Source organism: Protopterus annectens, chromosome 8.part1 (genome assembly GCF_019279795.1).
Source record: "Protopterus annectens isolate FY-2018-M chromosome 8.part1, PAN1.0, whole genome shotgun sequence".
Lineage (NCBI taxonomy): Eukaryota > Metazoa > Chordata > Ceratodontiformes > Protopteridae > Protopterus > Protopterus annectens.
The window spans coordinates 14,989,961-15,007,501 of NC_056742.1; positions in this window are offsets into that span (position 1 = coordinate 14,989,961).

Consider the following 17,541-nt stretch of genomic DNA (forward strand, 5'->3'; position numbering starts at 1 on the left):
GGACTGGAACCCAGCCCCCAGATCTGGCACCGATGCTTCAGCTCCAAGACTCATCCTAATCCAAGGGAATAGGAGTGAAACCAGTCAGGGAGGCCATCAGAATCAAAGACCTAGTCATCTTCGGATCCAGCACCAACACTCATGGGGCTTTCAGATCCCAGGGCTCCAAAATAGTCAGATGAATTGGAGGATAAATCACTACATGAGAAGTGGATGGAAGGATCATGGATTTTACGGGAGACATGGACAGAATAACCCCCATCTGAATCTGAGCTCTGAGTAATTTCCTCATCATACTATCCATGTCTGCCTTGGAAAGACATCTGGATGATGTAGCTGATTGTGGTCTAGAGTGGCTCCTTGGTGTGGTTTGGAAAAATGGGGAATGGAGTCAAGGAGGTACAAGTTCAACTGTGAACCCAGGTGAGTGGATTCAAGGAGACTTTGTCAGTATAACAGTCAGCTTGGAGGTTTTTTGATCAGAGTGCATTCTTTTAAGATCTGATGACTTTGGATCTGATGTGTTCTGAACTTTTTGTGGCAGCTCCAAAGTAGCTGTGGTCAAAGTTGAAGCCTTCGGAGAATGGATGGGGGATGTCTTACAAGCCTCCTTAGTCTTTGAAGAAGATTTCATTGGTTTACTGGGGGTTTGACCCCCTGAAGATGTTGATGATGAGAGAGACAACATCCCCTTAAGGACCAACTTATCATACCTCTCAGAAAGTGCTCTAGAATTTAACCCTGCACAAATGCAGTAGTTGGTATTAAGGTGTGCTGCTCCTAGGCATTAAACTCACTTCCTGTGGGCATCAAAATTAGGAATTTTGTGCCCTCAGAAAGTGCACTTTTTAAAGCCAGTTGGTTTCTTGCCCATAGCTTGAAAATCAATTCAATAACAAGAAAGAAAAAGGCATAGATTTTTCTTTTTTTTATAGCAAACTACTAGCAATGGTAAATAGAATATCCTTTAAAGAGTAGAAAAAAGGTGGAGAGGAAGAACTAGTACCAACCATCGTACATCGGAAAACTACAAGATGATAGAAAAAGAAAGAAAATGACCCAATGGCAGACAAACCCAAAAAGCTTGACAAATAGGAAAGGGAGGAATAATAGAAGTTAGAGAAGAGTTTTTAAAATAGTTGTTACTGAAATCAATTTACTACACAAATGTAATTCTTTGAAAAGGATCCACATCCATGCAAGATGGCAGCAAATGAGATCTGAATTATTACTGGCTGACTGTGGCATTATGGGTAGAAGGTGAAGCTTAAGAGTTGGATCCAAAGTCTAGTGTATGTGGCTGACTCGGATCCAAAGTCGGATCCAGTACCCACAGACTGAGGAAGAATGAAAAGGACAACATCATATCTGACAATATTCATCAAAATTTATAAACAAATGCACCTTAGATTTTAGCAAGATATCAGCTTGTACAAAACACTGCAGACTGGTTTTGGTGCAAGGTGTCTTTGTCAGTGCACTGATTAAAATACCTTGTTCTGAAACTGGTGTACAGCATTATCATGGTCAAGATTCTTTTTTAGGAGTTGGTCTTGGTCTTATCTGCGAACATGAGCCTTGGGTCTCTATTCTATACACTGTTTGCTTAGTCATGGATGTTTATGACACCCTAGGAGGACTTGCTGAGGATGCAGGTGATGTCTCATTATCTACTGATTTTGGTAAGGTTTGGATGATTTTAGATGCTTTGTGCAAGTGAGGTTGTTTCAGTATGCGTAATGGCTGGTAGCTGGTTTACATAGTGCAGATGGATTTATGCTTTCTGCACTGTGATTAATGATAAAGCAGATATCCATTCAAGGCTGAATGTACTGATAAGTCTTACACTAATGAGGATGATGTCTGCATATCAGTAGTGTATTACAAGTGATCTTTTAGTGTAAGGGAAGGAGAGCACCTTTTGACTTAACAGGCTGTTTAATCATAAATGAGTTTGGTCTGTTGAGTGTGCTTTGAAATACCTGCATTTTATTTTTGGATGCTTGGTAAAGCCTGATATGTGTAAAACCCATCTTTCTTATGATTACTTGATGGCCATAGAGTGGATCAAATACTCTTTCTAAATATACCAATGTAATGAATAGAATTACTGCATGGTGCTCTACTAGGGAATCATTAATCTAAATGCAAGATAAGAACAGAGCCAGGAGGCATGCTTCACAGACTGAATCTCAAACAAATTAAACATTTCTGTGTCCAACACCAGGAGCAAATCCAAAATGCAACAGGAAAAACCACCAGAATGTTGCATTATTCAGCAAAGGGAATGGAATCAAGAGAAGAGTATTAAAATGGTAAAACACAAAACTGATTACAATCATGGAGCATCTATTGCTGTAGTATTATGTTCTTTATAGTATAGAGATAAAAAGTTAATGCAATAAGTACTGGGAGTGGCCAACAGGATGATTAAATCACTAGTCGAAACTGTATATAATGAAAAGCATTAGAGTGTGAGGTTGCATTCATTAAAGTCTTGGATGACATGCTATGGATTCAGAGTTAACTTGATCTAATTACGTTTTCTATGAAATGCGAGTCTATAAAATGTGTTTTCAAAAAAAGCTTTTTTGTTATTTAAATTAGGGAAACTCAGTAAAAAAAAAGTTATGTTTTCACTGTATGGTTCCAGCTGTGTTGCCCATTTTCATTCTTCCTCAACTGATGGGCTCAGATCTGACTTGGCCGCTTCTACCAGATTATTGGATCTAAAAACTCTCAAGCTCCGCCTTTTACACATAATGCTCCACCAACCTAACATCCCTCAGATTGTGTTTGCTACCCCTAGATATAAAACAACAACCTTTTTTTTACTGACATTACCAAAGGAAGAAAGAGAGAAAAGAAACTGGAGCTCAAACAAGTAACAAAGGCTCCTGTACAACTCTTAGATCTATTCAGAAGCAATAGAAGGGGCAGGTGGCCCAGCTGTCTAGAAATGGAAACATTCAGAAAACCAACAGTCCCAACTGAGCTGATACCTCTGCCTTGTATTTGTTTAACACCCTGGGGGCTGTGCTGAGACCAAAGGGCAGTGCTTTGAACCGCTAATGACTGATTCCCAGCCAGAAGTGCAGGTATCTTCTGGAGCACCTATTTATTTTGATGTGATAGCATGCATGTTGAAGATCTATAGAGCACATCCAGTCATCTTTCTTTAGCAGAGGCAAAATGGACTGAACCATAACCATCAGAAACTATGAGTACTGTACAATAAACACAACAATAAATAGTCAGCAGAACAAAATAGACTCTTCAGATAGAAGAGAGTTTTTTTTTTTTTTGGATAGGAAAAGAGAAGTTAGAAAGAAACTAAAAACAATGGTAGACAGGAATACTCACACAAGTAGAGAAAGGGGAAAAGGCACCAACAATGGTACTGTAAGAACATACTGAAAAATAGTAAAAGATTACACAAATGAACCATTCAGTAAAAACTACAAGAAGAACTCAGCCAACCTAGAGTTTTTACTGTGAGATTACTTAAATCTCCTGTAATGGAGGGCATGGGATATATGCAAATGATGCCTTAAGGACATCAAGTGTTTCAGCCACTTTTTCACTTTGTCACTTTGTCAGTCTAACTTTGTATGGATGTAAGTTGGGATATTTTACAGGCACCTTAATCTTTATGGACATCAGCTAGGTTTAAAGACCCAGTGTTTCTGAAGTATAGCCAAACTATCCACTTATGCTGTGCTCATGATGTCAATAAAAAGGCCAAAACATGCATGTCCACAGCTAGTGAAGTTTGGATTTATTGGCCTCAATATACCCATAAAGTCTTAAAAGTGAAAAAGTCACAGGCATCCAGAAGCCATGTAACTGAAACATGCGATGTCCTTAAGGAGTCTTCTGCATATTTCCTATAGGCGTCCATTACAGGAGGTTTAGGTATCTCACAATGAAAACTCTAGTATGGCTAGGTTTTCACTTGCAGTTTAGTTTGTTTGCATTTTTTTATAACTGTTCCACTGGAATGTCTGTATCTGTTGATTATGCAGAAATGCAGTGTGTGTGCTTGTCAAAGCACTTCTAAAGGAACATCTGTGCAGAAAAGAATTCTTTAAACTCACAAGAAAATAACAAATAATATGGTTTTAAGAGATGAAGGAGTTCATAACATTGTTAAACTCCTTACAATGCAAGGGAATTCACTTTTAGATGTGAAGCCTTACTTGTATGCAAGTTTTCAGGTTTTTTTTTTCTTTAACTTCCTTCATTTTCAAACATCTTATAACTCATGCCACTTAACACACCAGTCTTGCAAACTGGCATTCGTTGAATTTCTACAAAATGATTAATTGCACTTGCAAGTTTACCCATGTTGGGATATTTTGCCGTAATATAATTTTAAAGACCTTGGTGCAGGGTCTAGAACTGTGTGTAAAACCATTTTCAACATCATCTCTTGTTAAGAGCAACAGCAAGAACTGTTAGAAAGTTGACTAACGTTAACGGGAAATAAAATGAACCAGATTGTCAACCTTTCCATGCACTCTGTCCCTTTTAAAATACTTTAGTCTGACCTTAGCAGTTTAATTTTCTCAACTTAGGTTTTTCCAAGTTAATCTTCTTAAGTTATGAGACATCCAGTGAACATTTCCTGTTTTCTCATCAAGACCATTCTGCAAAACCGTTTGTTAAGAACATGCTCATCTTTAGGAAAGTTCCCTAAAAATATCCTTAAAATCATTGCTGCAGGGTCCCAGGTTTAGTCTTGGCAATAGATCTACTTATAAACTACGTTGTGCTGCCCTTTGCATAAGGTTCCTGAGATAAATGTCATACTAGGAGGCATAAAATGGGTACTATATCACCCACCTTATTAAATGGTGTTCTGTTTCTTAGGGGCTTTCAAACTCTAAGAGGTAATGACATTTTTACCTTATGTTTTGTCTGTTTCTACCTCAGTAAATACACAATATTTTTTTTCAGCTTAGTTTAATGATGCAGTTTTAAAATGAATATTTTGTCAAGCTTTGTGACAGGATTATCCTAGTACAGTGTCAGTGAGGTCTTCAAGGAAAATGCTGTGCTACTAATGCAGTGAACCCGGAAACAAGGGTACAGGCATCCTTTTAATGTTTACTGTCAGATGGAATTAAATATGTGGCTTCAGGTCATCCCACACTTTCATCTTTATTACAGATAATCACCTCTCAAGTGACTCATGCTGTTGAAACTCTAGGAAGTTGGGAAATTTTCAACCAAGCAAAATAAGAACGAATCTACACATTAAATGAGTCTACACTGCACCAACCATTTTTATTCCATGCAGTTAATAAGGCAACTACTTAATATAACAACTCACTAAGAGATGATACAGACTTTCAAAAAGCCTCCATATGCCTGTATACAACTATGAATTATCCATTGTGATAAGAGGTTCAGTTGAAAATAGGAGAAATGGTTGCCACTGCATTTAGAAAAAGTAGAAATAACTGAAAACAGTAAAACTTTTCAGTGATATTCATGGAGATGAGATTCAGTGTGTACACAAATTTAATCTCTGCTGGAAATATGAATAGCTTTTGTCAAATCACTTAGGTTGGAATTTAATGATCTCTTATCAGCAATGCATTTATCTGTAAATGAAGATACGCTGGCTCATCATTTTTGTCCTTTCCAAACCTATTGTTCTAGGTAACAATCCAGATAAAATTAAAACACTAGTATGCATTGCTTTTAAATCTGTATAAGAATAGAAGTTAACACATCTGAAATGTTAATACTGGTAGGCATTAATAACAATTAAATTGTTGTACACCAGGAAAGTAAAAGAAAAATGATATCACTTGTATCAGTGTCAGGACTGATCAATCAGGCATAAGAACTGTCACTAGTCTGTCCTAACAAAAGTGTCCACACATCTCTTACAAGTAGATTTGTCTTGCTAAATGTGCTTAAGATCCTTGATGAGCACTGGGAAATAGGCCTGCATCCTGTAGGAATTCTCTCCTGGAAATTTACAAAAGATGAAAATAGTTTCTTCCACATCACTGCTGCCTTCTCTGTAGACAAATGTTCATTTCAGTTGCTGGGAGACCTGGTTAAATACCTTGCAGGCAAAACATACTTTCCCCCTCACTTGTGAGAGGATCTGTCTCTGTGGTCAGCCAGGCCTGAATTAGCAAGACACAATATCAGTCTTTGGTTCCTTTTTCAGAGTGTCTAGCAGTATGAAAGTCCTACGGCAAAGCTCTTTCACAACCTATCTGCTTGTATTTTCTATGCACAAATCCGTTTTTGACTGAATAAAAGTTAGCATTTGTATCTGAAAATCTGACAGTCAGTTCCCCTGCAGTATGCATTTTTTCTAACAGTGCAGAGGTTTTGAAATTCCTTTTTTCTGTCTCTGTGGATATATGTTTACAATGATTCAACTTCCAGATATGAAAGAATGAGGTAGACAAAGGTGGGGAGTGGAAAGAGACGTATCATGGGAAATAAGTATTTACCAGATGTACACTGGGAGATTCCAAACTCAGAGGTAAACATGGGAAGAGGGAGGCTAACTTCTTGGGCAATGAGGCTGCCAGACAGCAGATGAAGTCTGTACCAGGCAGGGTGGAATCCTGAAGTGGTTCTTTCAAAAACAGAAGGGGATAATGGCTAACTGTTTCTTCACCAGGAGTATTCAACAGTGTTCATTACACTAAACTGCTTAGTTTTAGGGGAGTGTAATAAATTATAGACAACTATGAAGGTGGTGTATTTCAGCAGGGGATATATTATATATTATACCATGACCCCCCCCCCAAAACGTCGCTGATTGATTGGCGTGCCGCCGTTCATCGATCGAACTAATGGAAAAGGTCCGGTCGCGGACTTTTTCTCGCTATGTTAAATGGGTTTAACATAAGCAGACAAAATAAGCAATGGAGCCGTTGCTTATTTTAAAGCTGTCTTGCTATGTTAAACCCATTTAACATGAGAAAGCATGATCTCCGTTGATTTTTTGTGTGTTCTATGTTAAATGAGTTTAACATAGTGAGACAGTTTTAAAATAAGCAACGGACATCTCCGTTGCTTATTTTTAAACTCATTTAACATAACGAGGAGATCTTGTGCACAGTACATCAGAACTGCCCAGGATGACAGACATCTGCGGAAGGGCAACAGGCATTATACTATGCCATTATTTAAGAAAAGTAATAGTTTCTTTTCTTAAATAATGTCATGTAGCATACAGTAATGCTAACGGTTGGCTTTGTTTGGTCCCTCGGGCTTCACCCTTGGGACCAAACCATGCCAACCGTGGGTAAATTTAGCATTACCCACACCCAGGTGTGGGTTATTGCTATATTAAACCTCAACAGTATCAGTGATAAACTAGGGGACTAAAGGTTAATGAAGTAAACAAGCTATAATAACAAGTCAGTGACAGTGCTCAGGGCTAGGGAGCAACAATTCAAGGACAAGCAAGTAGGAAAAATGATAAGAAGGCCAATTTGGCTTTACAGAAATGTAAAAATGGTGAAAAGTGAAAAATGGAAGGCATAACATAAGTGAAACTTGTATGCAGGGAGATGAACATACAGTATTTAAAAAGGCCTAGCCAAACAAATAAAAAAAGACTTGAGGGAAGCAATTGCAAAAGTTGAAAAGGAGCTGGCAGAAGCAGTCATGAAAGGAACCAAAATACATAGTTAGGTTTACTGCATAATGAGAAGGATGAACAGACCAGCCAGTACATCAATACAGTACACAATGGAAGGCAGTGAACAATAAGAGGTATTGAATCCTTTGTTTGATTTTCATGAAGGAAAGGTAATGTGCCATGCTGGGATAGAAGCAGAGCAGAGAGGAAATAGCAGCTAGTTAACTCCAAGACACAGAAGAAGGAAAAAAAGAAAGATTCATTCTGGGAGGATAAAGCTGAGGAACCAGATGGGTTGTCTCATGGTGTTCTAAGAAATCTGGACATTCTGCTGTTAGAATGCCAGACTGAGATCAGCTGATGACTGGCTATTACAGAAGTGTCAGAAGACTGTGAAATTGCAAAAATAGTACCTTTCTACAAAACAAGAGAAAGTAAATTGTGTAAGTAAACTTACCATAACAGTAGATGTTGGAATCATCACTGATGCAGTAACTTAGCTATATGAGTTATATTCTGCCAATGATACAACAGCCAGCAAAATTCCAAAGTTTCAGGTCATCCTTCATGCACCCAGTTAGTCATCTTGAGCTGTGCTGACTAAAGACAGGATTGGGCACCAAGCCCTTCACAGTTTTTATGCCAGCAGAGGCGGAAGCTGTGCCCTGAATGGACAATGCTGAAAACAAAAATAAATAAATATACATACCCTGGTATAAACAGCGCACCTAAAAACAAAGGGGAGATAAAGCGAAAGAGTGGTTACTGCAGCAGTGATCATTCGAACATCTACTGTTATGGTACGTTTACATACACAGCTGTATTACTGTTAATCATACTGATAACTGTTGCAGTATCCTTAAGTATGCAAGTAGACTACCCTAGCTTACATTTCAGAGGTTGAAGGAGAAGGGTCCAGGGGCCCTTGGTGAATGACCCTAGAACAACCTGATCTGGACCCAGAGAAGGAATAGAGCTTGTAATGCCTTGTAAAAATATGTGCAGAGGATGAAGTAGCTGCTTCTTGAATACTTCTAGAATCTGACTCTTTCCAAAAAGCCATAAATGAAACCAAGGCCCTAGTAGAGTGGGCTTTGAACCTCACTGGAATAGTTTTGTTAGAGCATAACAAAAGGTAACAGCTTTTAGACAACCATTAGTCAATCTCTATTTTGACACAGTTGCCCCTTCTTCTTGCTTTCAAAAGCAATTGGCAACTGATTTGAAGATGTGAAAGATTTAGTCAAGAAAGTACCAGAGCTGTCTGACAACATCCAAGATATGGAGTATCCTCTCTCTCATTATAGTTAAGTTCATTATAGTTTGGCTTAGAGTAAACTCTGATACCATTGTAGACATAATAGAAGGATTAGTTTTCAAAGAAACCTTGTCTCTGAGGAAAATGATATAGGTTTGACTCATCATAAGTGCTTGTAACTCATATACCCTTCTTACAGAGTTCAGAGCAAACAGTAAAATTGTTTTCTGTGTTAAGATCCTCAAGTCAGCCAGGTTAGCTGTTCAAATGGAGCAAATATTAGCTTCTGAAACACAAAATTAAGATCCTAAGGAGGTGCCAGTGTTTTTCCTGGAGCCTTCCTATGCAAAACCCCTTTCAAAAATGTTTTGAAATAAAACTGTATTGAATGAAAAATGGCCAATAAATGAACCTTGATGCAGGAGTAAGAAAGTCCATAGAATAGTAACTCACGCAAATATTGTAAGATCAGATAACAACTAGCTCTGAGTGGGTGCTGGTCATGTTGTTGGCACCAGCTAGATAACCTTTCAATTTGTTAATTTGTTAATATATAATTTTCTAGCAATATCCCTTCTTGTCTACATTAGTATCTGCACATCCTCAGTGAATAGTTGCCTAAATGAAATTAAGACCCTATCATCCAAGTAGTCAGTTGAAGTTGTCTGGGTCAGGGTGAATCAAACACCCTGTTCTTGTGCGAGTAGACTTATTCCACCAGGAAGATTCTGATAATTCTCCATAGCCTTTTCCAAAAGAAGAGAACCATTGTTGCTTGGGCCAGAAGGCAGTTGCCACAATGATCATGGTGATTCCTTCTGAATTTCGGTGGAAATGTGGAAAAGCATTCAAGGAAAAGAAAAGACATCTGTTTTCCAGGCCTTCTTGCATGAAGTCCTGAACAAGAATCTTTCCAGCTTATTGTTTAGAAAGGAGAAAAATAGGTCTACTTGAGGAACTCCATGCAGATGAATCAAATCTTGGAAGACCGCTTGATTTAGTTTCCATTTGTGAGGGTCTGATCTTGTTCTTCTTGGCTTGTTTGACACACAGTTTTGCTCTGACATAATGTAACTGCCTGTAGAGTGAGATTGTACTGTGAAGCTATATCCCAGGTTAACATGGCTAGTCTGAAGAGGTGTACAACCTGTTTACCCCTTGTTTATAGATGTACAACATGACTGTAGTATTGTCTGAAACAGCTTGAAGAAGTTTCAGGGATCAAAGGTGATTCAAAGAGTTGAGTGTTTTGATCAGGGCAAGCAATTTGTTTATAATTATGTGGTGGCATCTACCCTTGGAGTCCAATAAACTTTGCACTTTTATCCCTTTTAAAATTTCTCCCCCTAGAAAAGTCTGAAACATCTGTGGTAACTGATTGCTTTGGAACAGTAAGGGAGAAAGGGAGAGTCAGATTTAAGGATATTTGTAGTTTCCACCAAGTAATTTCTCTTCTGACAAATAGCAGCACTGTGATTTGAAAAGACAAAAGATGTTGGTGCTGACACCAAAGAGACTTCACATACCATTGTATCTTTCTCATGTGGAGTCTTGCCAGGGGTATCAGGAAAATCATAGATGCCAATTAGACACACTATCCTGAGGTATTCCCTCACAGTGACAGAAGTTTGAGTGGAAAATCCTTGGAAAATATCTAAATGTAGATACATTTTTCCTGTGTAAGAAAAGCTCTTTGAACTGAGGTGTCTAGTTGACACCCCAGAAGCACAATCCTGTGTGAAGGAGTCAAAAAAGGTTTTTGAATGTTGTCCTGGAACCCCAGCTTGTGTAAGAGATCTCTCACTGAAGTGAGAGATTTTTGACACTTTGAAAAAGACTCTGCACTGAAAAATGAGTCATTTAAATATGGAAAAATTTGGTTACCGTGTTAGCTGCAATGAGCTATAACGAAAGCTAGACACTATGTGAACACTCTTGGAGCAGTGGATAGTCTAAAGGGCAAGCCAGAAAACTGACAATGTGATTTAGACACATAAAACCATAAGAAATGCCTGAACTCTGAATGAACATAGATGTGATGATAAACATATTTTAAATATGGTGTTACCAGGAAATTTGAATGAGGAAGGAGAGGTAACAGGTTATGAGGTGGCAGCAAAGGCATATGAGACTGGAAATATGGATCTGATGGGGAAGAACTGTACTTCCTCTAGAAATAGAGAACAGTCTTTCCACTACCTCAAAGACAGAATGCCCCGGGGAGAAAGAGATAGACAGTGCTGGAAGACATGCTTCCAGACCATCGGCTTCTTCTGACCTGAAGGCAGCCCAACCAAGGCAGAGGTCGGAGATGAGCTGTCTAAAGCTGAGGCTCTGAGGGCCAGAGATAGCTCCAACAACTTCAGAGTAGACTCCAACACCTTGGATCCGACAACAGCCCTGTGGATCTGAATCATCTGGCTCTGACACTCAAAGCTAATCCATTCAGGGAAGGTATCAGAGCAGAAGATACAACAATCTTCAGATCTGACAAGGGCAGTTTCAGAAGTCATGGATCCAGAAGTTCCAAAGTTGAAGGTCAGATTGGATAAAGGGCCAAGACAAGAGGAGTAGTACTGGTGAGGGTCTCTGGACCCAGTGAGGTAGGATGCGGGAGAACTCCCATCTGAATTTGTGCTGACAGAAATTTCCTCATCATTCTAGCCACATCTACTTCTGCCAGACTAAAGGAAGAAACAGAGGAAAAGATTACTGAAGGGGTCCTAGAATGAAGGCATCTCTCTTGGAATAGTGATTGGAGACAAGAAGGAAAAGGATCTAGAGATGATGCATATTGGGTCCTAGGGAGCTTCTTTGGCTCTGAATGTGTCGGATCTAACAATTTAAATCAGTTATCAGCAGGTGTTGGACCCAAAAGTTTAGTCTTTGGATCCATTGAACTCAGATCTGATCATTTAGAATTTTTGAGAGAAGGTTCAAGAGTAGGATCAGAGCTAGGAATGGAGGATCTGGAAGGGTCTGACAGACACTTTCTGGACTCCATCTCTAATCTCTTGGAGGTATGAGCTCCAGATAAAGTCTCTGAAAATTAAGTTGGTAATAAACCTTTTAAAATTAGTTTATTTTTCCAGTCCACAATGGCCCATGGGTTAAAGGTCTTACACATGTTGTAAGACTCCTTTATATGAGCAGGGCCTAAACAGTACACACAGGAATCATGTGTGTCTGAAAGTGGGATTTTTATGCCCACAGTCTTTACATTTTTTAAAACCTGAAGGTTTTTCCGCCATACTGAAGAAAAAAATACAGTTCTAAAAATAGAAAGAAAAACTGTTTTTTGTTTTAGAACTAAGGAAAGAAAGAAAGAAAAAGTGAAAAATTACCAGCAGTGGTAAATAAATAGTTACCACAATGATATAATAGCAAAAGAAAGAAATGATTACCAACAATGGTAGACTAAACTACACTAAGTGTAGGAAGGATAAGAGAGATATATAATATATAGAACAATTAAATAAGGCAATAAATTTAAGTTTAAATTTCCTACTTCACTCCAAAGAACAACACTGAAGCTTGACAGCTAACAGCAACCATGTCCATACATGAAAGCAGCAAATGAGATCTGATGTCTGGTAGAGGACTACAGCATTATGAGTAAAGGAGGAGCTCGAGATTTTCCAGTATCCACGAGCTATAAAAAGCGGCCAAGTCAGATCTGAACTCACTTGTTGAGGAACAAATGAAAACTGACATCAGATAAGGTTTTCAATTACTTTAAACAACTTTTAAATGGACAGGAAAAAGAATTATCACATTTAAAAGTGCAGTTAAGTCTCATGACAGTCCGTTAAAACATACACCTAACTTAGGAACAGCATTCCTGACAGGAAAGTGCAAGAAAAGAACAATTTCTATAAAATGGAAGGTTTTCCTCCCAAAGGGAACTTATCTGCCCAGCAAAAGAGCAGCACAAGCCTACCATCAGTCTTTGAAAGCCTGCAGAAAAGCATACTTACTGGTGGCAGGACAGATCTGAAAGGCTCGGCACCCTAATCTTTTTCTAGTTACCTCAAGTTGACTGAGGGTTTGGGCATGTAGAAGTTCAGCTGAAGCTTTGGAAGCTGCCCGGCTGTTATATCCTTGGCAGGATATAACCTCTATTGCTAAAGCTGCTGCAGCAGTGATCAATAAGAAGAACGCCAGGGCTATTCCAATGGACTAGAGATCTATTAATACCAGATACAATTAAGTGATCGCTATGGAGAAAAAAATAGGAAAGTTATCTGGTTCTCCATAAGACAATTTTCAGGAAAGAATCTGTTCGAGTTTACATTCAAGAGTTCTTAACCGGATCTGAACCACATTTATGAGAAGAGTGTAGGAGATTTGGTTTGGCAGATGCCACTAGAAATGGTCTATCAGGATTTCACTACAGCCTTAAAGAGAGTCTTACACATGTAATTGCTAGAAAGATACAGGGGATACATTATGACCAAGACCAAAGACCTGGATTGGAGCATTTCTGAAGGAAAGGGAGCAAAGGTTTGCAGTGAAACACACAATGCCAAAAATGATGAAATAAAGAGAGTACTGCAGGGGTCAGTCATAGTCCAGTACTGTTTACAAGTTCAGTTCAGATACAGAGAAAACAGGATAATCTTTTCTAATGTATACAAGACAGATTCAGCAAAGGAGGATCAAAGAAAGTCTAAGGAAGGCCTTGGCATGGCCTGGCAGACCAAGTAGGAAGAAAATAGCAGTTAAATATTAACAAAAAATAAATAAAATATCGAACATGTGCCCCAACAATGCAGAAATAAAGTAAAAAGGATTGGAGCTGATTTCATCAGATTAGGAAATGTTTTGGTGGGATGGTTATTAAAACTGGATGCACACACAGACTATAGTAACAGAACTGTAGCAGCAGTAAAGAAAATGATGGGAAATATTCTAGAGGAGAAATGCCAGAAGTAAAGTGATGTTTTTGTTCTACTGGAATGTGGTCAACCATCAATTTGACAAATTCTTGCACAACAAGAAGCCATACAAGTACTCCAGATGAAGGCAACTAGATGAGAATAGAATGAAAGTGAAGTGTAGTTGTAAAATAGATGAGCTGGCAGTTTTTTGCTGGACAGCAGAATGAAAAAAGAAAGGAACAGCATCATATGGGTGACTGGCATAACAGAAATGTGAAGGAACAGCCGTAGCATAAGTAGGGGTAACCGAGGTACCAACAACACTCTAAACTGCTAAATAACAATTTTGTACATAACCGCTACCTATACAATCCACTAAGTTGTTTGTGGGCTCTTTAGTAACTTTTGCCTCTGTAAAATCTTAGAATGTATACATGTAACTACTGCATGTGTATAAATGTAAATAGAAATTTTACTACTCTGTATTTAACTGGAACTAAGTATAATGCAATGTAAACAAATGGAGCTTTTCTCCCCAGGCCTCCACTGAAATTAGGTATTACCGAGCCGGACTTTCCCAGTTAAAAAATGACAAATTAATAAATAACTAAAATAAAATAAAATAATTCCTCAACAAGGTTGTGAACTCATGGAATGGACAACCATAGTGGATGGCGGTGAAACAGAGGCTTTTAGTAAGCATGGAACAGGTGCAAAAAGCATAGGGAGAAGGGAAACGATGAAGAGGATATAGAATTTACATATACTCAAAAGGGCTGATAGAGATGCTCATTTCCTTCTTCCATTCAATAAACAATAATGTATAAAGTTTGGTTTCGGGGTCCTTTCCTCTTGTCATACAATACGTTTAAATAGAAATACCTAATGTTCTTTATATTTATCACTGTTGCAGTAATCTAAGCTATATGGATTATATCCTGCATAGGATGTAACAGCTGGCCAGATTCCAAAGCTTCAGGACACCTTCCAAGCATCTATACAGTTAGTCAGTTTGAGATGAGCTGACTAAAAGACTAGTTTGTAAGCCAAATTCCTCAGAGCTTTCCGGCAGCTGAGTAGAATGCTCCTCTGCAGACTTTCAAAGATTGATGGTCAGCTAACACTATTCCGTTGCTGGGCAGATAAGTTCCCTTTGAGGAAAAAAAAATGTCCACATTACTTGTTTGTGAAAAACAACTATTTTAAAGCTATGGAAAAGTATTTCTATTGACTGTCGCTTTACTTTTATACACTTTTAAATGGGGGTGTATTTTTTTTTTACTTTTGTGATAAAAAGTTGTTAAACCTCTGTGGATAAACTGTGTTTATTTTACTTCTAAGTGTTGGGGGAAACTGTTAAAACACAGTAAAAAGCATTTTAATGTGGAAAACTGACATTTCAGCGACTTCCTTGTTTTATTAACTGTTGATGCTAAGCTTCCCCTGGAAACAAGAACAATTTTTGGCTTGACTGTGGAACAAACAACCAGCCTTTAGTCAGGCCTTCTTTCAGCCACAAAAAAAGTCAGCTAAACAGCTTTTACCATCACAGCAGGCTAGTAATTTGGCACAGCTGTAGGTAGTTGGCTCTGCTGTGACCAAAGCTCGTTTCTCAGACAGCTAAGCTTTTTATTCTGATCATCCTGGTGTTGTCCAATAAGCCACTATGAACTGAGGGTTAAGCCAGGTCCTCTGCAGCTGCTGGAGTCCCCTCATTGGGCAAGGGAGACTCAGTTTTGTCAGTTATGGGAAAAAAGGCAGGAAATCTACACTTGCTTATCCAGAATATTTAGCCCATCCCTGAGGAAGCTGCTGGAGGCTATGCTAAGTCTATTTTCCCCAACTTTTCTGTCAAAAGGAAAATATTTTACTCCTGTCCAGAGAAACTGACAGGAGAAGTTATCTTTTAGGCTTGGCTCAGGGTCTTCTACAGGCTATTGACTCTTCTAATAAGGTGGCTTCTGGTAAAAGAATAATGGATTCCTCTTTCCCTGAAGAGGTTCAAGATTTTGAATTTGTAGGGGAATTAGAAGGGGCATATGCAGGTTTTTCTCCTCAGGTTTCTAATTCAGACTCTGACAGGAATATGGTATATGAATCTCCCTGTGAGGGATTCACTTTCTCCGAGAACATTTCCAGAATTTGCCATTGTTTTCAGTGAGAGAACACAGAGTTTCTCAGTCCCACAGAAAATACTAGGATTTGTTACAAATAGAACTCCCAGAACCTTCACCCATCCTCCTAATACTATCAGCAAAGGAGGATTTGTTTGGCACAGGCAGCGGTTTCCCTGACACTGAAAAGATAGACAGCCAAACTGATGCACCTAAGAATGCAGATAGATTGTACAAAGTTTCTTAGTCCCTCAAGTTTTTTATACACTAGTCCCAGACCTGACCCAACAGCCAGTGCTTTAGTTAATCCAGATGTTGCCAAACATTTTGTTTATTCTAATCCATCTCCTTCAAACAAGGATGGTAAAGCTTTGTAAATTTGTGGAAAAAAGTGTATGTTTCTGCAAATTTGATTTCTTTAATTTGAAATCATCAGGCTCATATTTTAAATGTATTATTTATTAGTGTAAATGAAAATATGAGAAATGTTTCACAGAATCATACGACGTTACTAGGTTAATGGCCCTAGGGCCCTTACAAGCCTAGCCAAGTTTTATCCTTAGTTCCATGATCAGCACCTAATGCCCATGTCCAAGAGGGATACAGGTGGAACCCCTGGGGAGAATTTATGGTTACCCATCTAATCATCCAGACTGCATTTGAAAAGGGCCAATGAGGTGCTCTGTTTGACATGAAGTGGGAGTCTGTTCCAAACTTATAGTAACCTCTGGGAAACAAATCTGTCCCTACAGCAGTTCTATTAATGTCACATAAAGGTAAACTCCTTCAAGCCGGAAGGAGTTTACCTTTATGTAACATTAATTTGACTGCAGTTTCCTCTTGTAAGGAAAGTCTGCTTTGTGTTGTTTGTTTTTTTTTTCTGTCAGGTCACTACTCATTATTTGAAGTATGTTTATGACTCTATAGATAGTGATTCCAGGGCTGTGGCCACAAGTACTGTGTTGAGGAGGTTTTCCTGGCTGTGGTCTCAGTACTTACCAGATGTCAAAAAAAAAAAAAAAAAGAATTTGAATTCTCCTTTGGATAGAGATTATGCTTCTGGAACATCAACTGCACAGCTTATCAAAAAGTATGATGAGAGAGGTGAGTTGATTTAGGGAATCTCTCAGATTTTTTAGCCCACCTTTAATTTTCCAAAGGATTTTGTGCTCCCCCATCCAGTTTTGGCAACAAACAAAAATGGTCTCAATAATATACTGGTAAGCAGATGTTTAGAAAGCAATGGCAGGTAGGTTGCAAAAGGAAAGCTGGAACCTCTCAGAAAAAAATGATAGTCAAATAAGACAGAAGGACTATTTAAGGGACCTTGAACATCCACCCCTAACCCGGTAGCCGCTTATCCTGTCTAAAAAGTCAGAATCTCTATTTCTCCCTTTGTAAAAACATTGTTTCAGACAAATGGATTCCAAAGATGATCCATCTGGGATACAGATGGGATAGGTTATTTCAAGCACAAAAAAGGAAATTGGTTAGGCTTAAAATGGCCGGCAATGGCAGCTAGCCTAGTACTTACTTATAGGTTCATAGGTTCATAGGTAAGTACTAGGCTATCTTCCCAAGGGCATTTAAAAGCCTAGCCAGAATGTGTTGGCTTTCGCCACCCCCTTAGATTAGTTCCCTGTGCCTCTGTCCAGCAGAATCATT